General features: G+C 47.3%; 1 protein-coding gene across 39 annotated transcripts in view; it reads left to right on the forward strand.

Annotated features, from left to right (window-relative positions):
* Positions 1–24,659, forward strand: part of PLEKHG3 (pleckstrin homology and RhoGEF domain containing G3) — a 72,939-nt gene that overhangs the window by 12,874 nt on the left and 35,406 nt on the right. For 9 of the 39 annotated variants that reach the window (XM_077941145.1, XM_077941153.1, XM_077941159.1 and 6 more), the window contains exon 1: positions 18,128–18,377. The exons of 9 other annotated variants lie outside the window; for them this stretch is intronic. The gene's annotated coding sequence lies outside the window, so the exon portion shown is untranslated. Of the gene's footprint in view, positions 1–10,455; positions 10,857–17,006; positions 17,080–17,537; positions 17,746–18,127; positions 18,378–20,403; positions 20,498–22,240; positions 22,398–22,545; positions 22,776–24,659 lie in introns of those variants that run through there. 21 more of the 39 variants (XM_077941144.1, XM_015143896.3, XM_077941158.1 and 18 more) reach the window with 10 other exon arrangements.

Raw genomic sequence — 24,659 nt, forward strand, 5'->3', positions numbered from 1 at the left:
ACTGGCCCTGAGGACTTCAGACCCAGGCATGGTGGTGCTCTTCCAGCGACCAGCACCTTAGGCCTTCTCTCCAAGCTCCAGGCCCAGCTGCACCCCAGCCTCCTCTCCTCCTCTTGCTCCTGCTCCCACGGCTTTTTGTCTCCTCAGGGGCTCCTCCACCTCTATGATTGGTTTCTTCCAGACCAGGCCTCCCAGGCCTCAGGGGCACATCTGCACATGCTTTATTTCACATGGTCTCACACATACATGTTCACACACATTCATACACATGTTCCTTACACAACCACACATACATGTTCATACACACCCACACACACTTTTCACAGTCATACAGTGTTGATACACTCACACGTGTGCTTTACATAGTCCCACACTCATTCACACACACGCTCTATAGTCTGACACATGCATATTCACACACACGTGCATTATACAGTCACACACTGCATATAGTCACATTATACAGTCACATGTTCACACACCTCACACAGGCCTACATTCTCACACATGTGCACACATGCACTTAGGTACTTACCTTATTTCTCTAAGTCTGCTGTCTTAGTTGGAACATGAGGATAATTTATTTTCCCATAGCCATTTCACAGAGTTGCTAAACTGAAAAAGAGATTTGAAAGATATCGACTGGCATAAATGAGGCATTTGTTATTATTTATTTCAAAATTCAATTTTATTTACATTTAAAAATACGGCTGGGTGTGGTGGCTCACGCCTACAATCCCAGCACTTTGGGTGGCTGAGGTGAGTGGATCACCTGAGGTCAGGAGTTTGAGACCAGCCTGGCCAACATGGTGAAAGCCTGTCTCTACTAAAAATACAATCAGCTAGGCATGGTGGTGCGCACCTGTATCCCAGCTACTCCGGGGCTGAGACAGGAGAATCGCTTGAACTTGGGAGGCAGAGTTTGCAGTGAGCTGAGATCAGACCACTGCACTCCAGCTTGGGTGACAGAGTAAGACTCCGTCTCAAAAAAATAAAAAATCAATCAGTCAGTCAATCACACAGTCACATGATTCAAAATTCAAAAGGTAGGGTCAGGCGTGGTGGCATGTGCCTGTAGTCCCAGCTACTCAGGAGGCTGAGGTGGGAGGATTGCTTGAGCCCAGGAGTCTGAGGCTGCAGTAAGCTATGACAGCAACACTGCACTACAGCCTGGGTGGCAGAGCAAGACGCCGTCTCAAAAAAAAAAAAAAAAAAAAAAAGTAGAAAAGTGAAGTTTCCCTACCACGTGTCTCCAAATCACGTGGTTTTCTTCCCCACAATTAGTGTTACCAACTTCTTCTATTTCTATCAGGAGAGAATTTTACATGTACAAATAACTACATATGTATGTACTCTTCTTCCTTTTTTTGTTTTTTCACAAATGTACACAACATACTGTGTGTGCCTTACTTTTCTCACTTAACAGTACATCTTGGCTGGGCATGGTGGCTCATGCCTGTAATCCCAGCACTTTGGGAGGCTGAGGCAGGTGGATCACTTGAGGCAAGGAGTTTGAGACCAGCCTGGTCAACATGGTGAAACCCCGTCTCTACTAAAAAATAAAAAAATTAACTAGGCATGGTGGTACGTGCCTGTAATCCCAGCTATTCAGGTGGCTGAGGCATGAAAATCGCTTTAACCCAGAAGGTGGAGGTTGCAGTGGGCTGAGATCATGCCACTGCACTCCAGCCTGGGCAACAGAGCAAGACTCCATCTCAAAACACACACACACACACACACACACACAAACAGTACATCTTGGAGAATATTCCGCATCAGCACATAAAGGGCTTCTGCATTGTTTTATGGCCACAGTGAATTCCATTATATGGAAGTACCATCATTTATTTAACCCAATTCTCAATAAATGGGACATTTAGGTTGTTTCCAACATTTTACTATTTCAAACAAAGCTGGAGTGAAAACTCCTGGATAGACATCCTTTCTCACAGATGTGAGTGTATCTACTAATACTGTAAATATATAAAATGGACACCAAAAGCTGCTTTTCTTGGTGTCTGAGTCTCTCTTCCTCCTCAATAGGCACTCACTTGTACAACCCTGGACTGCAAGAAGTCTGGTGGGCGTTACTAGGTAGATGCCAAAGTAACTGTGGTTTTTGCCCTTAAAAAAGAAAAGGACAAAAACCACAATTACTTTTGCACCAAACTAATAATACACTGGAGGGCCCTGGGTTGTCCTAGTTCCCTAAACCAACCCAAAAGGCCCTTGCTTTGGCTGAAGAGACAATCCTTTCCTTTGATTCTCAGCATTTCAGTTGGATTTAGTCTATATGTATTGAGCTAACGCTGCTTGCATGTGGAAGGACAGAGGTGAGTAAGTTACAGACCTGCTGAGGAGAAGGACATTTGCAAACCAAAAAGCATATCAATTCTGCATGTGCCTAGTGCTTCATTCAGTTACCTGCAGTCTTCCAGGCACTGTGCTAGGCATGAAGATGTAGTGGAGATGAGACACGGCAGGTTCTGCCCTCATGGAGCCTGAAGTCGTATATGTGGTAGAGACAGGCACAGAGCAGACAATTCACAGATGATATGAGCTATGATGAAAAAGCAGGAGGAAAAAGAACATTTGTCAGCTTAGGTCAACCCCAGCATTTGGAGGCAGAAGATGGCACCCCTCGACCCTCTTTCCTGAAGCTCCTTCAGGTTTTCCCTAGAGCCTATGGCTCTTTCCCTAGGGTCTTTTGCCTTGGTTTTCTTTTGACCTCCTGACATCCTTTTTCTCGATTGCTCTGGGCAGGTGGAAGCCTGCAGGGCTGTGTTGGGGAGGCGGCTGCTGCCAGCCCAGCACTTCTGGAGCTGCAGTGGCATCTCAGCCTTTTAGCAGTGCTGCCAACATCAGCCTCCGCACACCTTAGTCAGCAGTGAGAATGGGAGCTGGAAGCGAGGAAAGCTTCAGCTGCTACCCACTGCCCTTCCCAGCAGGGGCTGGCTGGCGACTGGGAAGTCAGGGAAGAGCTGCCTTCCCCTTCTGGCCATGCAGCAGCTCCACCTACTTGGCGTCCTGTGCTTATAGGAGCTGGCTCACCCTTCCTGACATACAGGAAGGCAGCAATCTGATAAAATGGGTTGCACCAAGGTGTCAGCCGCTTAATGTGGTGGCCCTCCCAGGACGATTTGTGGAGGGCTTTGCTTAACTGCAAAGGAGTGAATTACTGATTACAGCGGCAAGTCAGGCAAGTGGGAAGACTATTTGGGTGGATCACAGGGGACCTTCCCATATTGGCAACGATTGACTTCATTTAGGATGATATTCTCCATAATCTGTGCCCTGATATTATTGTTGTTTTAACTGTGAAAAATTTGTAGAAAGTAAACATTTGTGTAAGTGTGGGAGATTCTGAGCCCTCGCATTCATCAAACACCTTTATAACCAGGTATTCCCCACAGTGATCAAAGGTCGTCTCCCTTATGACAGTGGACCCATAGAGAGGGAAGTGCGGTGCTGTCACACTGAGTGAACAATATTGACAAAGTCATATTGTATGTTTACTCATGTAAACATAGTGTATAGGTTTTCAACCTCTAGAATCAATCTATGGTAAAATAAGAAAGATTGAATTAAATGTTATCAACCACAATAATATAAATATAGAAGTAAAACTAACAGAAGTTGGTGATAGGAGGGGACATCTTGGTAGAAAGACAGGTAAGAGTTCAAGTTAACTTACTTTACAAGAGGAGACTATTGAAATTTGACCCAACCAGAAATCAAATGAACTTTAAGTACATTGTTAAATGTTACAAAGATAACCAATAGAATAACTGAAAATTGTAAATTATTAAAAACAAGAGGATTAAAAAGAAAGGTAGGGGTTGGGTGACTGATCTAAAACCTCATTTTAGGCTAGGCACAGTGGCTCATGCCTGTAATCCCAACACTTTGGAGGCTGAGGTGGGTAGATTGCTTTAAGGCCAGGAGTTTGAGACCAGCCTGGGCAATATAGTGAGACCTTGTCTCTACAAAAAAAAAAAAAAAAATTAATTAACTGAGTGTGGTAGTGTATACCTGTAGTCTCAGTTACTTGAGAGGCCGAGGTGGGAGGATCACTTGAGCCCAGGAGGTAGAGGTTACAATGAGCAGAAATAGCACCACTGTACTCTAGCCTGGGTGATGGAGTGAGAACCTATCTAAAAAAAAAAAAAAAAAAAAACAAATTAAATTAAAAAAAAGAACACCCTCATTTTTCTTAGGCAGGAGTTGTAGATATCTGAAGTTTACAGATAAAACTTTAGTAGCAAATTACTTGGTGTTAGGGTAATGACCATCTAAAAGTAGAAAAATGTAAAACTCTCTAGAGAGAAGGCCCAGAGTAGGGCAGATAATTATGGCTTTTTTCTATTCTTATTATATCATGTTTAAATTATGGGCAGGTTTTATACTCACAAAACTTGCAGGCCGGGCGCGGTGGCTTACGCCTGTAATCCCAGCCCTTTGGGAGGTTGAGGCGGGCGGATCATGAGGTCAGGAGTTCAAGACCAGCCTGGCCAACATGGTGTAACCCTGTCTCTACTAAAAATACAAAAAATTAGCTGAGCATAGTGGCGGGTGCCTGTAATCCCAGCTACTCGGGAGGCTGAGGCAGGAGAATTGCTTGAACCCGGGAGAAGGAGGATGCAGTGAGCCAAGATTGTGCCACTGCACTCCAGCCTGGGTGACAGAGAGCAAGGCTCCGTCTCAAAAAAAAAAAAAAAAAAAAAAAGCAAAAAAAACCCAACTTGCAAGAAGTACTTTTCCAATTTTCCACATTTTTCACAATGGGCATGTATGATAAGAGAATATATGAAAAGCTCGATGAATTTTTTTTTTTTTTTTTTGAGACAGGGTCTCACTCTGTCATCCAGGCTGGGGTGCGGTGGTGCCATCAAGGCTCACTGCAACCTCTGCCTCCCTGGCTCAAGACATTCTCCCACCTCAGCCTCCCGAGTAGCTGGGACTATGGGTGCGCACCACCACGTCCAGACCATTTTTGTATTCTTTGTACAGACAGGGTTTCATCGTGTTGCCCAGGTTGGATTTTTTGTTTAAAAAACTTAAATTGTGATAAAACGTAAAACTTACCATCTTATCAGTTTTTAAGTCTCTAGTTCAGTAGTGTTAACCATTTGCACATTGTTATGTAATAGATTTCTGGAATTTTTTCATCTGGTAAAACTGAAACTGTATCCACTGAAGACTAACTCCCTGTTTCCCCTTCTCCTCAGCCTCTGTAAACCACCATTCTACTTTCTGTGTCTATGAGTTTGACTACTTTAGATACCTTATGCAGATGGAATACTGCAGTATTTGTCTTTTGTGACTGGTTTATTTCACGTAGCATATTGTCCTCAAGTTTCATCCGTGTTGTAGCATTGACAGGATTTTTCTTCCTGAATAATGTTTCAGGAATATTTTTCTCTAATAATATTGCTGAATAATATTTCATTGTATACATATATTTTTTCTTTTAATTTTTAAATTAAAAAAAAATTTTTTTGAGATGGAGTCTTGCTCTGTTGCCCAGGCTGGAGTGCAGTAGTGTGATCTTGGCTCACTGCAACCTCCACATCCCAGGTTCAAGTGATTCTCCTCCCTCAGCCTCCTTAGTAGCTGGGACTACAGGTGTGCACCACCACGCCCAACTAATTTTTGTATTTTTAGTAGAGACAGGGTTTTACTGTGTTGGCCAGGCTGGTCTCAAATTCCTGACCTCATGGTCCACCCACCTCAGCCTCCCAAAGCGCTGGGATTACAGGCGTGAGTCACTGCACCTGGCCCATATTTTCTTTATCCATCAAACCCTTATTGGCTATTGTGAATAATGCTGCAATGAATATGTGTGTGAAAGCTTATTTTTTTAAAAAGGACACCTCCAAATAGATGTGGAAGCTATGGTCAGAGAAAGCCCAGAACTTGTGTAAGTCCCTTCTGGGCCAGTGCAAGCCCGGGCATGAGTTCAGCTCCTGCCTTCACCCTCCTCACAGCTGGGAGGTGGTCAAGGTCCTACCTCCTGGGATGGTTGACCCTGTAAGCTGGAGGAAGAGTGAGACAGGGAAGGTGCACAGAAAGGAGTCAAGTTGGCTTCAGCCTGGCACATGGTCCTCTTTGTCATCCATCAGCCTCTGCAATATTTCCCACAGTTGGGTTCTCCCAGCCCTGTCCACACCAGCACAGTGCCCTGGTCTGGCTTCTGGCGGCTGTAAGCAGCTGGGGTCTGAGTTTAATGGAAGTAACCATCTTATTTTCTTATGAATTCACTGTGTTTTTAGTCTTTTCAGGACTAGTTTAGGTCTCTCTTGGATTAGCAGAACCCATTCATCTAGTCCCTGGCTGTCCTGATAGAGCAGGTCCCTTTCTAGGCTGGAGGCTGTGGGTGGAGCCCAGCGTCACTCCTACTATCTAGCTTGGATGCTTTCCCACTGTGTTAGGTGACAGCTTGTTCCTGGACAGGAAATTATTTAAGTTCAGCTTTTCCTCTGATGATCTGGGAGGCACTCAGTTAACACACATGTAACTGAAATCCTGAGGGACTTTTGATGGACACGGAAGTGTGACCTTGGGTCCTCAGGCACAGCGTGAGATACTTTCCATAGAGGAGGAAGAGTATGGGATGTGGGGTCTCCAAAATCACGGGGGAGATTTCCTGTGGGGTTATTGGAAGGTGTGGAAGGTATTTCCTTCCTCACTGGACCATGGTTTTGGGGCCACCTGGTAGCCTCAGATGACCCTTTTGAAGTCCTTTTCCGAAACAGTGACTCTCAGAGCTGGATACACTTGCCAGAGTTCAGGCAGCTGGTGTCCGTGTCTAGGAAGAAGGTTGACACTAGGGTCTCCCCTGTTTCCCATTCTACACCATCTGCTTTTCCTGGCTTGATCGCCGATTGGGATGTTCTGTTCTAATTAATCCTATCTTTTTCCCTTCCAAGCCCTGGAGGTAGGTAAAGAAAGGATGTTCACTGAGGCTTAGTGTCTAACACATAGTCACTAGCTGCATTTGGCTATTGAATTTTCAAACCAGTTTCAATTAAATAGAATAAAAAATTCAGTTCCTCAGTTGCACTAGCCATGTTTCAAGTGCTCAATAGCCACATGTGGCAATGGACATTGCAGATGTAGAACATTTCACCATCGTGGAAAGTTCTGTAGGACACTGCTGCCCTGAGCCTCTGCTCCCTTTTCTCCTGTATGATTCTGACCTGGAGAATTGGAAGCTGCTACTCCATTAGGCTGTGGGCCCCAGAACTCACTGGCTATTGAGAATTCAAAAGCAGAGAATGAGCAGAGGGGAAATGCCTTCAATATCCACTTAATATTCAGTCCAGTGCAGTGTTAGGCTCTGAAGTCTTCTGAGTGTGACATCTACAGTCTGAAAGCTGCCCCCCAAGCCCTTTGAGTTCTGGCCTGCAGCAGGGATTCTGTTCTGCTTACCTGCTCATCGCCAAATCCATCTAAGGCATTTTCCGGGCTGTGAGCGTGTGCCAGCCTAACCTGGTTTTCTGATCTCAGTTCCTTTCCTAAAACACCACATGACCTTGGATGTTTATGCTGGTGCCACCCCTGCTGCAGTGCCTTGTGGTAGGCAGCTGCTGTCTGTACACAGGCTTTCCTGGCAATTCTTTTTACTCTGTGAAAAGATTCTGGCCACTGGGGTTGGGAGGAAGCAGGGACCTGTGTCTTTCTGGGGAGTCTGTAACAGGGATGAGGTTTTCCAGAACAAGATATCACAGCCTTGCTTTCTTCTCCAGACCAGCCAGAGGTTGTCCTTCTAGTCTTTCGGGTCCACCCCCATGGTACCATTTCTTCCCCATGTGACAGCCAACTTCAGGCCTCCCCAGGGAATCTATTTTACCTGCTTTCTCCAGGATACCAGGATATCGAGAAGGAGCTAAGAAGAGAGGCCAGAGAGAAACTTCCTCTCTTCCTGCTGGGTTGCTAAGCTCAGAGACTATGAGTGTAGGGTGGCCAGAAGCCATCCTCCTTACCTTACCAGGACAGCCAGCCTGTGAAGTAGATCTCAGTGCAGTAGAAAAAGGGAGAGAAAAGGGAGCCCTGAAATATTATCAGGGCTCTAGCACAAACTGTGTTGCAATACTTTGCAAATGAATAGACCTCCATGCCTGGACTTGGCAGTTATGAGACAATAAATGCCCTTTCTGCTTAAGTTAGTTTGAGTTGACTCTCTGTCATTTGCCATGAAAGTATTAGGGTCACTAGGCCAGAAAATTTGTGGGGAGGATGCCTCTGTCTGAAGGCCAAGTTCAGGTTGTGGCCAGACTGAAATTACAAGTGACCCAGAGGCCAATCTCATTCACAGGTTTGCCTTCCCGAAACTCTTCTGCTCTGGATATTTCCTTCTCTTCAGCTCCTCAAATCCTCCCCATCAGTCAAGACCCTGGTTAGACTCCTCCCCTCCAAAGCCTTCTCTGACCACTTCAGCCTGCAGTGAACTCTCTACCTTTTGCCTTCTATTACCGATTATGATTATCAAAGAATTGTGAACTGTCTTATAGCATGTCTGCTTTCATTGTGTAGCATGGCACTTTAATAATTTTACTGTTTACAGTTTGCTACCTTCTCCCACCAGGTCAATGTCAGAGACAGGGTCTGATGCTTTTGTGTTCCTGGCAGGAGCCAGCATAATGTCTGGCATATAACAGACCTCATTGAATGTTTGGGGATTAGAAAATTTGTGGAAACATGATTTTAAGGTAGAAAATAGCTGGGATCTTATCATGTGAGAGCTATTGCAATGTGTATACAGCTCTTTTTAGTTGAGAGATAAGCACTTAAGCACCCAGGATGACAGTAGGTTGCATTCCTCTATTAAGGCTATCTGGTCTCTTACCAGACAACTCTTTCATATCAGGGAGTGAGGCTGGAAGAAGGGGAAGAGTGGGGAGAGGGGCAGGGTAGGAGTGGCTCTGAATCAGCTCCTCTTTGGAGCTCCAGAACTGGCTCAGGAGCCATGCTGGACAAACTGGAATCCTCATTCCACTGTCACTCTTCATTCTGGATCCAGTTTAAACAGGTGGATATGACATTTCCACCAGACGTGGGTCTGAATGGCATTCTGCTATTTCCCTTACATCCTGCCCCAACATTAAGAAGTCCAGGATTTTCCAGCATTGAAGCCATTAAAAATAATTTAAAGAATTTTTTGAGTGACAAGAAGATCCTTGAGATAAGCCTATATCCTTGTTCTTTGAAAACAATACTATTTGAATATATGAATTCTGGGTCATTGTTTAAAAGGGAGAGAATCTCTCTCCTCCTTTCAGGTGTGATAATAGTCACACCTGAAAATGTGGCATTAGGCCCTCAACTATTCTCTAATTGTTTTCTGGCTCTTCTCTTTTTGATTTGGTTATAAATTTCCTTCCTGGGGAAATGCCATGTCTCATACTAAATGTACATCTTCCAGCAACCAGGATGCTCAATAAGTGACTATTGGATGAATGCATATTTACCTAGACAAACAAATGACAAAACCCCCTAACATTTATTAAGCACTTACTATATCCAAGGCACACACTAAGTACCTTACTGCTATTATTTCATTCTTAGAGATGTATATGTGTGAAAATCACAAAGGGAAAAAATAATTATATGAGGGTGACTTCTAGGGCCTCTTTCAGCTATAAGATGCCCTGACTTGATGTGGCATTAAGGAAACTACAATATTGAGGTGGGGCTTGGGAACCTAATACTTAGAAGCAGAAATATAAATAATATTATTAGCAACCTCTTTCTGTGAGCTAGGAACTATGCCAAATATCTTAAAAATATTTTCTCATTTATTTCCAAACAACAACACTATATGATAGGCACTACTGCTAACCTCATTTTTAGAAGAGGAGAGTGAGGCATGAGGAGATTAAGTGGCTAGTCTGAGAAGCAGTGCTAGCATCCAGGGGTATGGTGTCTTAACCACCATGCTCCCAAAGAGACACCAAAGCCCTCCATACCTGAGAAGGTGCCTTTCCATTGGGCCACAGGGATGCAGGGGATGGGGAGGAGGGAGCGTTGCCATAGAAACAGCAGGATCCTCTATCAGGAGGGTTGGCACATGGGGCAGCTGGGGCTGAGGAACGCTCTGGAGATAATTCCGGGGCATCCAGCCTCTTTAGGTCTGCAGGAGTCTGTGAGCCCAATAGTAAGCCAACTTCCCACCCCACTCAGCAGCACTTGGTAAACCTCAGCTTGGCTCCCCAGAAGGGTAGGACAGGATGTTCTTTGAGTTCTAGCAGCAGGACTATTAGGCAGCAGAGTTATGATTAGGGTGTAAAAATCTGTGGTTGCCAGGCACAAACTGTGCTTCACCTTTTATAGCCAGCTAGCTTGAGATGTCAAAAGTATTTAGAGACTTTTGCTTTTTTTCTCTACTCATCAACTTTATGACCATAAACACATTCTTCCTGCTCTTTTTGTCACACATTTACCAGTCCCTGAACCGAGTTTGTAACTCATTTGTGAGTCTAGAAGGCTTTCTGAAGTGCTTTAAGGTATTTCAAACCAGATTGGTTGAGCAGAGTAGAGTGGGGGCATTTCTTTCTTTCCTCTTTTTTTTTTTTTTTTTTTTTTTTGAGACAGCGTCTTGCTCTGTTGTCTAGGCTGGAATGCAGTGGCGCAATCTCAGCTCACTGCAAGCTCCGCCTCCTGGGTTCAAGCAATTCTCTGCCTTAGCCTCCCGAGTAGCTGGGATTCCAGGCACCCGCCACCACACCCGGCTAATTTTTGTATTTTTAGTAGAGACGGGGTTTCACCTTCTTGGCCAGGCTGGTCTCGAACTTCTGACTTTGTGATCCCCTCAGCCTCCAAAGTGCTGGGATTACAGGCGTGAGCCATCACACCAGGTAGGGCTATTTCTTTATTGGGTTTATTTTGCTTCAGTTACTCCCAGCTTCTCTGCTCTGGCCTAGCGGCTGGCTCCTTGGGAGCTGGGGTGGGGTATTTTGGTGGTAGAATGGGGTATTTGGTGGTAGCATAGATTTAGGCTGCAGACAGTCCTGGGTCACGTCCTGACTCTACCATTAAAGACCACATGACTTGGGACCTGTAACTTGACCTCTTTGCGTCTCAATGTTCTCATCTGTAAAATGAGAGAGAATGAGCATCTGCCTCAAAGGATTAATTTGAAGATGGGGTGAGAATACTTATGAAGCCCTTAGCTCCGTTCCTGTCACCATATTCTATCTCCTAATTTTCTTAGTAGACCTAAGACAGCCACAGACCTGGGATAAGGGTATCTGAAGGAGAGGTTATGAAGCCAGGCTTTTCTCCCTAGATAAACTCAGAGGTCAAGGATAAAGAAAGCTTGTTGTAGCAGAAAGATCCAGATTGAGGTTTCTTAAGATGGTAGAATCCAAGTCTTGCAGGATTAGAAGAGATCCTGGAAATCCTGTAAGACTGAGAAGATGGCAGCTTTGGTGCAGGAAGGTGGAAAAGATAGTAGACCAGGATGACCTCCACAAAGAACCACTCAATTCGAGGTTTTGATGGAAGTGCCTGGAGGCCAAGAATAGAATGGGGCCACGTGGGGTCTTTGAGCTCAGTCACTGCTCGAGTGAAAGCACAAAGTTACCTTATCCTCCCTTGGACCAATTCCTCATTTTTCCAGGAGGAATTGCTGGTGACTTGGGAAACCCAATGGAATGGGTCCCAGTTGCCCTAATCTACTTATAACCAACCCATGTTTCCTGTATGGCCTGGCACAGAAACCAAAAGAAGGTTGTGCAGATCTGGGGGTCACAGCTGTCCTGTCCTCCTTGAACAAGCTAGAGAAGTCTAAGAGGAAAACATCAACAACCAAAATCACAGTCAGGAAGAAGTGCCTCTATCTGCAAGTAACTGGGCAATTACCTGCTAATTAAGTTCTCAGTTTGTTTTCTGAGGCTTAAAGTGTAGTACTTGGTAGATGTGCCCTGCCCTGCTTGTCACCAAGGTGTTGAAGATGAAGCATTTCGCATGAATCAAGATGGAACTCTTCCATCTGATTAAATATAATAGCCTGATTTATTTCAACATCATGAGGTCTTAAAAGCAATGCCCTTTTATAGTTGGAGCACTGGGAAGGATTGCAGGGTTTTTGAGTCCTCTGTATCTGGGGGTGGGGAAAGAGAACGCACCAAGAGGGGAACAGACACGCAGAATACACAACAGTGTTTGTCAAAGTATGGACTGTGGATTTATCTCTTTTGCATCTGAATCGCCTGCCCATTATGAATGCAGATTCCTGGGTCCACATCAGTCCCAAGTAAGAAATTTTCCACATGATTCTTCAGAACATGCAGGTTTGAAAATCTCAGGTAGGGGTGGAAAGTCTTTTGGGGATATTAACATTGATCTATGAAGTCCACAGACCAATCAAAACACCATTTCAGCCAATAGTGTCTACACCTACCCCAGGAAATCTTTTGCTTTAGCATTAAACAGATGAATGATGGTTCAATGTTTATACCTCATCTCCCTGTAGGTGGAGATGCAAATAGAAAAGCAGCCTAACAGCCCGAAGGCAGTGAAGAAACAGCACGCCTGTGTAGAAATCAACCCCCAGATCATCAAAGGCAGGCGTCTGCGTGCCAGCTCCCTAGTCTCAGGTGTTGTAAACGCTGACCACTGCCAGTTTATCTACTGATAACGAAGGTGAACATAAGCAATCTCCAGAAATCGTTCACACGGGGCTCCCAGGTTCTTGAAAAACCACAGGAGATTGACAAATGCTTCTATTGTAGACACAAACGCAAACAAACAGCTCATTTCCTCAAGAGCTCTCCACTGCAGTGGCTGTAAACAATATAGGGAAGGAGGGGAGAAGTCTTCTTTTCCCCTCCCCCACAGCTTCTTCCCCTTTCTGATGTCAGATTTTTCTGACATTAAGAAGTCCAGACTAGGGGAAAGAAGCTATTAATACAGAACTTCAGGAAGGGGATCCTTTTCCCCCCGGAGGCCAGGGCTCTTTCAAAGTTTGTTACAAACCCTCCTGTTTTTCTAGTTTCAGAGAGTCTGGGGCCCTAAAGCTTTGAATCTCTGAGTGTTGTGAGACATTGCATTACAGTGCTTCTCAAACTTCATTCAGTGTGCTCTGGTGAAACACAGAGCTGGGTCCTGCCCACCAAAGCTCCAAAGATTCCAGCAGATTCTAATAGATTGTGATTATAGGCAGCCCCCCTCACTCAGGAACAGGGGGTAGTAGCTCACATTACACACACACACACACACAAAAAACGCGGCCAGGAGCGGTGGCTCACGCCTGTAATCCCAGCACTTTGGGAGGCTGACGTGGGAGGATCACCTGAGGTCAGGAGTTCAAGACCAGCCTGGCCAACATGGTGAAACCCCATCTCTAGAAAAAATACAAAAATTAGCCGGGCGTGATGGCGATGCCTGTAATCCCAGCTACTCGGGAGGCTGAGGCAGAAGAATTGCTTGAACCTGGGAGGCGGAGGTTGCAGTGAGCCAAGATCGTGCCACTGCACTCCAGCCTCAGCGACAAGAGCGAAACTCTGTCTCAAAAAAAAAAAAAAAAAAAAAAGCTTTGTTGAGATATATTTCACATACCATACAATCCTCCCATTTAAAGTTTTTTTTTTTTTTTTTTTTTTTTTTTTTTTTTTTTTTTTCTTGGAGACGAGGGAGTCTTGCTCTGTCGCCCAGGCTGGAATGCAATGGCGCGATCTTGGCTCACTGCAACCTCCACCTCCCTGGCTCAAGCAATTCTCCTGCCTCAGCCTCCTGAGTAGCTGGGATTACAGGCGCGTGCCACCACATCCAGCTAAATTTTGTATTTTTAGTAGAGATGGGGTTTCACTATGTCGGTCATTTAAAGTTTTTTAGTATATTCAGAGTAGTACAACCGTCAGAATATTTTACAAGATTTGTATCACTCCTAAAAAGAACCCTGAACCTGCAAGCAGTCACTCCCTATTTCTTCCAACTTTCCTCAATCCCCACTCCAGCCCCAGGAAACCAGGAATCTATACTTTCTCCCCATATGGATTTGCCTATTCTGGATAGTTCATATAAAGTATACAACAGTTGGTCCTTTGTGACCAGCTTCTTTCAGTTACTATAATGTTTTCAGGGTTCATCCATGCATCAATACTTCATTCCTTTTTATGGCTGAATAATATTCCACTGTACAGATACACCACATTTTGTTTATTCATTCATCAGTTGATGAACATTTAGGTTGTTTTTCTTTTTTTCTGAAGCAGAGTCTTGCCTCGTCATCCAGGCTAGAGTGCAGTGGCATGATCATAGCTCACTGCAGCCTTGACCTGGGCTCAAGCTATCCTGCTGCTTCAGCCTCCCAAGTAGCTGGGACTGCAGGAAGGCACCACAACGCCCAACTAATTTAAAAAAAAAATTTTTTTTTTTTTGTAGAGGTGGGGTGGGGTCTTGCTATGTTGACTAGGCTGGTCTCCAACTCCTGGGCTCAAGTGATCCTCCCACCTTGGCTTCCCAAAGTGCTGGGATTACAGGTGTGAGCCACTACTCCTGGCCTGGTTGTTTCTACTTTTTGGTTTTTATGTACTATCCGTGAATTAATGTTGCCATGAACAGTGTGTACAACTTCTTATATGAACAGGTGTTTTCGTTTCTCCTAGATATATAGCTAGGAGTGAAACTGTGGAGTCAAATAGTAAATCTATATTTAACTTTTTGAATTGTGCCACTGCACTCCAGTCGGAGTGACACAGTGAGGTCCTGTCTCAAAAAAACAAAAACAAAAAACTTTGAGAAACTGCCAGACTGTTTTCCAAAGCAGCTGCACCACTTTACATTTCTGTCAGCAGTGCAAGCGGGTTTCAATTTCTCCACATCCTGGCCAACATTTATTATTACCTGCCTTTGATTATCGGCATCCCAGTGGGTGTGAAATGGTATTTCACTATGTTTTTAATTTGCATTTTCCTTGGGTATCTTTTCTCATGCTTATTGGCCATTTGTATGGTTTCTTCGGAGAAATGTATATTCAGATCCCTTGTCCGTTTTTAAACTGGGTTATTTGCCTTTATTAAATTATAGGAGTTCTTTGTGTATTTCAGTAAGTTTCTTATCAGATATATGAATTGCAAAAATTTTCCCCCATTCTTTGGGTTGTCTTTTCACTTTCTTAACATCCTTTGATGCATAAAAGTTTTAAATTTTGGTGAGTCCAATTTATTTTTTTTCCTTTGTTGCATGTGGCTCACATTTTTTGAGAAATGTTGCTAAAATGCAAGTTGGAACTCTGGAAGCTTTGAGATCTCAGAGCTTGGTGGGGCTTTTCAGGTCACCTTTGAGGGGGATTTTCTCCATGTTTGAGGTTTCATTCCTCCATCCCAGCCAGGCATGGCTCTTCTGAGCCAGGAGCACAGAGCCTCAGGGAACCTTTACTGGGCTTATGTTCCCTCCCTCTCCTGAGGTCTGCCACAATAGAGCAGCTGAAATGACAGTCTGGAAATGTCCTTTATTATGAAAACTCAATGGCTCTTGTCTCTGGGATTTGAAATTTTCATGCAAGTATTGGCAGCCAAGAATTAGGAAGGAGGAGGGGAAGAGATGAGGGAGTAAACCCTGCCACTGATTTCCATAGTGAGTGATCTCAATTTTCTGTTGTCTTGGTTTTCTCACCCATACAGTGGGGAGAAGACCTCCATCTCCTCATCTCAGCTGGGGTACTGTGAAAGTGAATTCACCTGTATTTGTTAGAACATCCTGAGATCTTGGATTAAAGGCATTGCTGAGGGAGAAGGTACTATTATAATAATAAATGATTTAATAGCAGGGTGAGGCCATTGCAACAAGAACTGGTAGGAAGGAAGAGGCTCTGAGCTGTGGAGGGGCTGCAGCCTGGAGCCCCTGGCCCTGGACACAGGGTTTTATTCTCCGAGGTGAGACTGTGTGATTTCTCACAAACTCTTTAGGTTGTTTCAGCTGAATTCAGCATTGTTTTACTGAATGCTTCCTATATGACTTCCACCACAGGGAGATTACAATCCTTTTAGGAAGTAGGTGATATAAATTAAAACAATTATTCATAGAAACAATATAAGATATTATAATCAAGTGAATTGGGTATAACAAGTGTCAGAAAGAAACTGGAAGCAGTGGTGGTTAAGAGCAGAATTCCCTGTTATGACTTCCAGGTCTACCACTCACTAGCTGTGTGACTTTGCCTCAGTTTCCTTTTGTTACTGCAGTTGTTTTTGTAAAGCACTTAGAAGAACGACTAATACATAGTAAGCACACTCATGGTGGACCCATCTAGGCACTTGCCCAATACTGCTTTTGCTGGTTATGTAATCTTTGCCAAGCTGCTCCTTGCCCCTAAGCCTCAGTGTTCTGTCTGTAAGATGGGGATTAGGACACCTCCTACCTCGCAAGGTGGCTGTGAAGATCCAGGGACACAGTTTGTTAAGAGCGTAGCACAGGCCCTCAGCATGGTAAGCATTCACTAAAGGACAGTTATGACTGCCACTAACACTGTAACGTGTCCTGGCTAAGGAATGAAGGGTCGCTCACAAGTGGCTTCGTTAAGTCAGGGGGCTTCTTTGGAAGCTGGAATTTGAAGCGGACCGGAAAGCATTCGTAAGATTCAGGTAATCAGATAAGAAAGCGGAAACAAAAAAAGGGTGAAAGCCTGAGGTTGGAAGGGGTGAGCACAAGTCCTGGAAGGCCAGAAGGGAGACTTGTGACTTTTCCCCTGGCCGGCGGGGGCTAGTGGAGCCCCAGCGTAAGGTGATCTATTTCCGAGGCTCTCTTCTGCAATCTCTGCTCTCACCTTCGCGGTCCGCGAGTCTGGAACTCTGCGAGCCTCCAACACACCCTCCCTCCCTAAGGAATGTGGGCCCGGCTTTCTGGGCCTGCCAGATCGAGCGCCTACCGCTTCCTCCGCAGTCAAGAGCCAGGACGCTGCCTTCACCCCACCCTCCGCCAGCATCCAGTTTCAAAGTCAACTGAAAGCCATTTCCTTCCGCGCCTGCCCCGCCTCTCCCCTCCCAGCAGATCACCTGGACCTTGCATTTGCCCAGAGCAGCATTTTTGGGCGGGCGCTTGTTTTGTTTTAAATGATACCTCTAGAAATCTTTTGCTGTACATCCGGATAATAAATATACCCCGTGGTTTTGATATCAGCGTCCCATTCCTCCTCCCAAGGAACTAGTGATAGCGTCTAAACAGTGGGCGTTGTTACTTTTCCGGGGCCCCACTCTGGGCTTCCCTCCTCCGGGCTTGTTGGGAACAGCATCGTTTCTTCGGGATCTTTACTGATGAATTACTATGGGTTTTTGGATTTATGCTGTTGCTCAAAATCCAACATGCCTGTATTGAATGCCTCTGTCCCCCATCCTCACCCCTTACCCCCAGTTTCCAGGTGTGTACCTTTCCATGCACACACGGTCATATATATACAGAGACATAAAGACAAACAGTTCTCTTTGTTTTATAAAAACGGGGTCCTCTATCACCCAGGCTTCTGTGTTTTATTTTTCCTATTTAACAGTTCCTTGTGGAGCTGCCTTCAAGTTATCTCTTTATCTCTTTCCCGTCAGCTTCTCAGAGGTTTGGATTTACCACTGTAAAGCGTCACAGGGACCGAGTTATGGTGAGAAATTCAAGACATGCCTTTCTGACTTGGAAAAGCGGAGATGGCCAGCTCTGGTAGGATCAGGACCCCGAGATTCGATCCCAGCTGGTGACTCACTTGGGAAAGCCCTCAGCCCCCTTCGCAGGGCCCGGTGTTTCCTGTCCGTACAAGGGGTACGTTCTGGCCTGGACATGCGCTCTCGGGAGGCAGTGATAGCAGGTCTGTGACATCAGGGTGACCCCACCACGTGCGTCTTGGTATCCTAGAGCATCTAGGCTGCCCGGGAGGGGCAGGCGGCCGGCTGGACCGACCATCCCGTGGTGTGAGCTCATTACCCTGCGGGTGTTAATCGTTAACCGCGCCCAGGCCCCGCCGCCGCCTCAGCCTTACCCCGGCTCTGGCTCGCCAAGCCGCGAAGGCTCCCCCGGCCCCCGCAGAGCCGCCAATGGCTGGACCGCAGCCGCGGGCCGGAGTCTCCACCCACAGGAAAAATTCCTGGCCCGCCCCTCCCTCGCTCCCTCGCTCCCTCGCTCCCTCGCTCCCTCCTGCCCTCCCGCTGCAGCTCCGGCTCCGCTCCGCGACTTCCTGCCGGGCTCTGGGAAGCCGCGCGCTGCCTGGGGTCCCCGGGGACCGCGCTAGCAACTGACCGCGTCCTGGCCGGCTGAGGAGCTGGCGGTGGGCGGGAGCTGCCGGCTGCCTCGGCCCCTTCCGAGAGCGACTTTCAAACTCGCGCCTGAGTCGCGGCAGCACCTGGGCAGCCCCGCACGCCGTGCGTGTCCCGAGCCCGCGGGGCGGCGAACGCTCGGTGAGTGTCCCCTGATTCTCCTCTCTCCCCTCTGTCTGCCTGCATTCGGCGGAGCGGCGGTGCCCGCAGTCACGCTGGGGTCCCAGTCCCTTCGCGGCCCCCGTGTCAGCCCCCTGCAGGGTGAGGACCGGGTCGACAGAGAACCCGGGCCACGCTGCCGCACAGTGCGCGAGCGCAGGAGGGTCGTGTGGGAAGACTTTTTCTGTCCTTTTTTCCCTCCACTCCGGAAACAAAAGGGGCAAAATGCGCCGGGCGGCTCCAGAGAGGCTCAGTTTGAAATCCGGGAAGCCCGCGAGGCCGCGCGCGCCCGATAGCTGGTGTTTGGCTGGAGCTGTGGGCCGGGCGGGCGGACCCTTCTGCACTACGACCCGAGCCACGGCTCCTGCCAGCCCGAGAGGCGCCTGCAGCCTGTTCCGGGTTGGTGCCGCATGGTGCTCGCTGTTGGGAATCTCCGCTACCTGTCTGGGAGGGAGGAGAGTGGGGGCCAGAAGCGGGGAGCGGTAAACCCAGAGGCACCCGGCTGCCTCGACCTCGTCCACTCCTGAAGTCGGTTTGGTTCTTCGCACCCCCACACCCAGCCCTTTGGTTTGGAAAGCCAGGATAAGGCGTGCAAGCTTAAAATTTTAAGGCGTTATTTAAATAGCTACTGACTCTTTGGGGCGCCTTTGGAACACAAAAGGAAGAACAGAGAGGGAAATGGAATGGTTGGAGGCTGGAGAGGTGTGGCTTTTGGGGAGGGTGGTGTTGGCGGCCGCGAAAGAGTTTGATCCTCGAGGTCACTCGCTAATCTGTTGGCAGATGTAGGTGCCTGTCCCTTGCTCTGGGGCACCCAGCAGGAGACCCACACTGCATTCACCTTACAGGAAAACCTGGACTGGGGGTTCCCAGAGTCTCCCCAGCCGTGCCTCTGCACGCAGCCCAGTCACATGGCCCTTGCTCAAGAAATAATAAGCAGGGAGGGTAATGACAGTCCGCAGCTGGGGAGGGGCTCCCCGCTGAGTACATCGGCCGCCTAGCCTTAAGCAATGTGGCTTTCCAGGCCCCCTTTGTTGGACAAGGATGAGATCCTGAGTGATTAAGCCCCAACTGTTCCCCAGGAGGAAACCTAGGGAGTGAGAACCAAAAGTGTACATTTATCTCTCTGTTATTCATCTCTCCCCTGTGGTTCCGGGCTGGTCCCCTGGATGCTATGACCTCACCTCCCCTTTGTCCCCCACTCCTTCCCCACTCCCCTGCTCTCCCCCACTCCCTTCCTGGAAGATGGGGCAACCCATTGGCTCCCTGGGTAATCAGCCCTGGGGATGGGGCAGGGAGTTGGGGGAAGAGGTACCCCCAGGCCAAGTCCTAGCTGCTGAGGGAGTGATTGGTTGAAGAGCTGCTTTGGGGGCTTTTCTACTGCCTTTTATTAGAAGTGACATGGCAGGGAAAGTGGAAAGAGCACTGGCCTGGTAGTCCAGCACGGGTTTATGCCTGGACTCTTTTAGTTTTAGTTTTAGACCTGGCTCTTCTGCATAGCATGGAAGATTGATAGAGTTGACTGGCAGTCACTTGGGCTGGAAGGCCCCTTGGATTAGCCTACTCCATTTATTCGTGAAGGCAGCAGAGCCCAGAGGGGTGAGGTGATTTCAGCCTGGGACCCTATTGGCCAAGTAGAAACCAGAGCTCCGTTGTCCTCATCGTCTGATCTGTGTTTTTTCCAACATGATCTGGCTAATTCACTTATCTTTTCTGACTCAGTTTCCACATGAATAAAGTGGGATTACTTGCCTGCTCTTCCTCATAGGAGCTGTGGTGAGGATCAAAGGAAGCCTCATTTGTGGAAAGTGCTCCATAAACTTATGTTAAAACTAAAGGGCTCACAGTGGATGGGGAGGGAGTCTCCTAGGGGTTTTACAATTTGCTGGCTATGTCCCACGTGTGTGCCACAAGGAGCTGTTAGACACCAGGAGCCATTAGTGGATGTTTAAAACACCCTGGTCTTAATATCTCAGCTCCAGAGTAAACATTTGCCTTACCAAATCCGCAGCTATCCCAGGGTCACTGTTTACGCCGGAAGAGGCCAAAGGTCACGGCCAGCGGGATGACCAGGGCCAGAGGGGGAAGGCGCCTGTGTTGCAGAGGTATGCCTTGCCCCTTCTCTTCTCCCAGCTCCCAGAACCTTGTGAAGGTTCCAGCTGTAAGCCGGGGGTGCTGCCACAAGCACAGGCCGCCCTGGCATTGGAGGGTTAAAAGTGAAGCCCTCTGGCTATTCTCTGTTGTGTTGGGGGTTGCAGGGACTCTGGAGGCTGTTGCTTTTGCAGCTGCGCTGAGGGCTGTCTTCAGCTCCTCCTCTGTGCCCCCTCCCCCATCTCAGGCCGCCCCTCTGGCCCAGGCCACTGCTCTGTCCCGCCTCTCTGGCCAGCTGCAAGTCCACAGGCCTTTGTTCTGTGGCTGTAAACCCGCCCTGCTCCACCCTCCCTCCCCAGCAGAAGCCCTCCAGCTGGGGCCCTGGCAGCTGGAAATCACAACTGCCAGGAGGAAGGGGCTACTGGAGCCCCCAGTGGACCTGGCAGACCCTCATTTCCTCTTGTTAAGCTCATCTGGGACCCCCAGCTCACCTGTGGCCAGATTCCCACACCATCTTTTCTCATCTCTCCTTTCTTCCTCTGAATGAACAGATCACCTTTTTTCCCCAATACTCATGCCCCTTAGTTCTATTTTAAAATACTCCATTCATTTAACAGTTAAGGAGTTAGCACCTACTATGTATGAATGCTAGATGCAGAAGACACAGCAGTGAAGAAAATATGCAATAATTATTGACCTCATGGAGCTGACTTTAGCAAAAGCGACAATAAACAAGATTGAAATAGCAAGTGTGTTAGTGATAAACAAAAGTAAAAAATATAGGGAAGGTAGGTGTGAATTGTCATGGAAGGGATGAGGTGACAGTTTAGATAGGGTGGCCAAGGAGGCTTCGAGGAGGAAGATACTTTTGAGGTGATGCCTGAAGGAGGTATTTTCCCTCATCTCTGCCTTCTCTTCCTTGAAGGCCAGTTCATCCCACTGTGGCATCGAGGAACAGGGTTTGGAGTTGGACACACCTTGGTTTCAAATCCCTGGCTTGACAGCTCACCAGCCGTGTGGCCTTTGATGTGGTGCTCAATTCCTTTGAGCTGTGTTTCTCACCTAACATGGAATCAGTCATCATACTTACCACATGCGGCATCGTGGCAATGTACAGTGAGATAACATATGTTGAATGCTTAGTAAAGACTAGAGAGAGGTTCAATAAATTATTTCTCCAACCAGATTCTTCGGGGTAGCATGAGATATTTCATGCCATTGCTAAGGACTGTAGGTGCAAAGCTTTTCATTTTAGGTATTGGGCAGGAGTGGGGAATTAGAGGGAGGGTAAAATAGAAAACCTTGGCAAAAACTTTCTAGTTAGGGAGCCTTTCCTGCCCTACCCTAGATTGCAGATGGCTGAGGACGTGGGACTCCCAGGTACGTGCTATGCCCACCCCCACCACTGCATCCTACAGATAGGATGACAAGGATAGCCCTGACCACCCCCCTCTTGCTCGGAATTCCCCCTGCTTCCAGCCAGACTCAATGAAACACACCTTCTCCCTGACCTCCCTATTCTGCCTCACTGCTGGGAAGGCTGTCCACCCCTCCCCCAGCCTCCAGTAGGTAAATTATGCCTGGAGGTCGGATGCAGAGGGACGCGAGGACAAGGGGTAGGGAAAGTGAGGGAGGGGGCAGATGGTGAGTAGAGCTGTCCTAGGAAAGCCCAGAAAGGTGGCAGGAGGATTCTGGCGGAGGCTCTGAGACGGCTTGGAAGACTTTCAATAAGAGTTTGCCATGGACCAGAATTTAAAGTAATAGAGTGACAGACACAATGAGAGCTCAGGGTTGGCTGCCTAGCTCCCAGCCGCTTCTACCCAGCTGATCTGCTGAGTCTCCGCCCCGCTCTGCTGGAACCACGGGCCTACAAAGGGAGGGGTGTAATCTAAAGTACCGCTGTCAAAGTTTGTGGTGAGTGGCTTCCTGGGACCCTGCCCTAGTTCAGGAAGTGAGGGATAGGCAGTAGAGGGTGAGGCCTAGGGAAGTGGTCATGGCCAGTTCCACCCCCTGCCCCACCCCCCAAGTGTGTCGCTGCACACTCAGCAGCCAGGCAGGCCCTGTGATGAAGGAACTTCCTGGGCCTGCCAATTGGTGCCTGGAGATGAGTAAAACCTAGATGATCTGATATCAGAGGAAGTTGCAAAGAGGACCCTGAACAGCCCCAAGCATGTTAGTGTTGGGTGACCTGAAGTCAGGAGAAAGAAAACTGGACAACGTGGACTAAACTGATCAGCAGGGGGCCCATCTAGAGCCACTGGTAGCCCCTCTGTCAGCTGCCTGGGGATAAAGGTTGGCCATGCTAACTGGGTTGCTATCTAGGGGACAGGAACGGTACTGGACTCATTTTTGTGCCCAGATAGCATTGAGAATGGTACAAAGTGTGATCAACAGGGAGTGATGGGCTTGGGCTGGGGTCCTACCCTGAGGGTATTCTGGGCTTGTGGTCTTATCTGCTGCAGCTTTTGTTCCATGGGATTAGGGAGAAGAAAGTAGTGGTAGGGTCGAGTCCAGCCCTGGGAGGGCTTTTGCCATCTGGGAAGGCAAGCACTAAGGAGAATAAGGCTTTATACAGTTCTCGCGGCCGGCCTTTGGGGAGGGAGCCCTATGTAAGCTCAAGGAATGGATTTTTAAGGACTTGCACTGTCTTTCACGCTGAGCAGACTTGGGCTGAACACAACCTGAATAGGGTTCTCGTGGGCACAGTGGTAGCTGTGCATGCAGCCTTTTGTGAAACACAGTTTGAGGGTCCTAGAAGCTGATCTGATTATTGCCAGAATCTGGGCTGGGACTGGAAGAGAAAGATGCAGGAGGAATGAAGTCTGTTTTACCTTGGGAACAGGGTCCCAGGAGGAGAGATGGGTTCCACAGGTGCCGGAAGCTCTTAAAAACTCACATCCTTTACTTCCCAGTCTGCGAGACTCTGTGTGTGTGTGTGTGTGTGTGTGTGTGTAGTATTTATTGGAAAGGAACCAGTCTTCTCATACAGCTTCTATTCCTCCAGTTCATTGCTACATCCCCAGTGCTTGTTGTACAGTAGGATTCCAATAAGTGTTTGTCTAATAAGTAAAACCCTACTGTGTGATGAGACCTTAGGAATTAAGGAAATGCTCACACTCTTTATGAATGTTCTGTTCCTGACAAAGAATGTCCATAAGATTCTAAGAAGTTAACCTGTAGTCAGCTGTTCTGACAGTGGGGCAGGAAACCCTGTGTTCCTGCAGCATGTATAAGAAGGAGACCTACAGTCATTGGGACCTGTCTTCAAAAGCTTGCTACACATTTTGCTCCCATGAAAGGTGGCCCCAAAGTGGACAGCAGGGTGTACTTATAGCGTTGGATATAGTTCTTCCCATAATATGTTCCACAATATCCAATAACAACTCTTCTACCCTAAACTCTTATTTGGAACTCAGCCACCCAGCACCCTTGCTTATTTGCATGTAGCCAAGAAGTCAAGGACTCAAGTTCTTACATTTTTATTCATACCAGCCTTCTCAGACCCTGTTTAACTTACACATATAAGCTGTGTCATGCTGTGTTCAAGCTTGGAAGAAGCAGCAAATGAAGGAGGATAAAGGCCGGGCGCGGTGGCTCACACCTGTAATCTCAGCACTTTGAGAGGCCAAGGCCGGTGGATTACCTGAGGTCGGGAGTTTGAGACCAGCCTGGCCAGCATGGTGAAACCGCGTCTCTATTAAAAATACAAAAATTATCTGGGCGTGGTGGTGGGCACCCGTAATCCCAGCTACTCAGGAGGCTTGAACCTGGGATGTGGAGGTTGCAGTGAGCCAAGATTGCGCCATTGCACTTCAGCCTGGGTGGCAAGAGTAGAACTCTGTCTCAAAAAAAATTAAAAAAAAAACGAAAGAGGATAAAGAAACCAGCATTGAGGGGGAAAAAAAATGACTACAGTGCAAAGTTGGCAGTGAGAGCAGACTGAGATAAAAACTCCAGGAAAAGCAAGTGCTAGCAGAAGTGCCAGAGATCTTTTTTTTTTTTTTTTTTGGAGGGAGGGGGCGTGGAGGGAATGATTTGGCACTCCTTGGGTCTCTGGGGATCATCAGTTTGATAATTTATGCTTTGCTGGTAATTGTGACCCAGAGTCATCAAGAAAAGGTTAAATTATGTTCCCTTGACTCTGTATAGGAAGGCAGGGAAGTGTATAACATATTT

The sequence above is a fragment of the Macaca mulatta genome, chromosome 7 (assembly GCF_049350105.2).
Source record: "Macaca mulatta isolate MMU2019108-1 chromosome 7, T2T-MMU8v2.0, whole genome shotgun sequence".
Lineage (NCBI taxonomy): Eukaryota > Metazoa > Chordata > Mammalia > Primates > Cercopithecidae > Macaca > Macaca mulatta.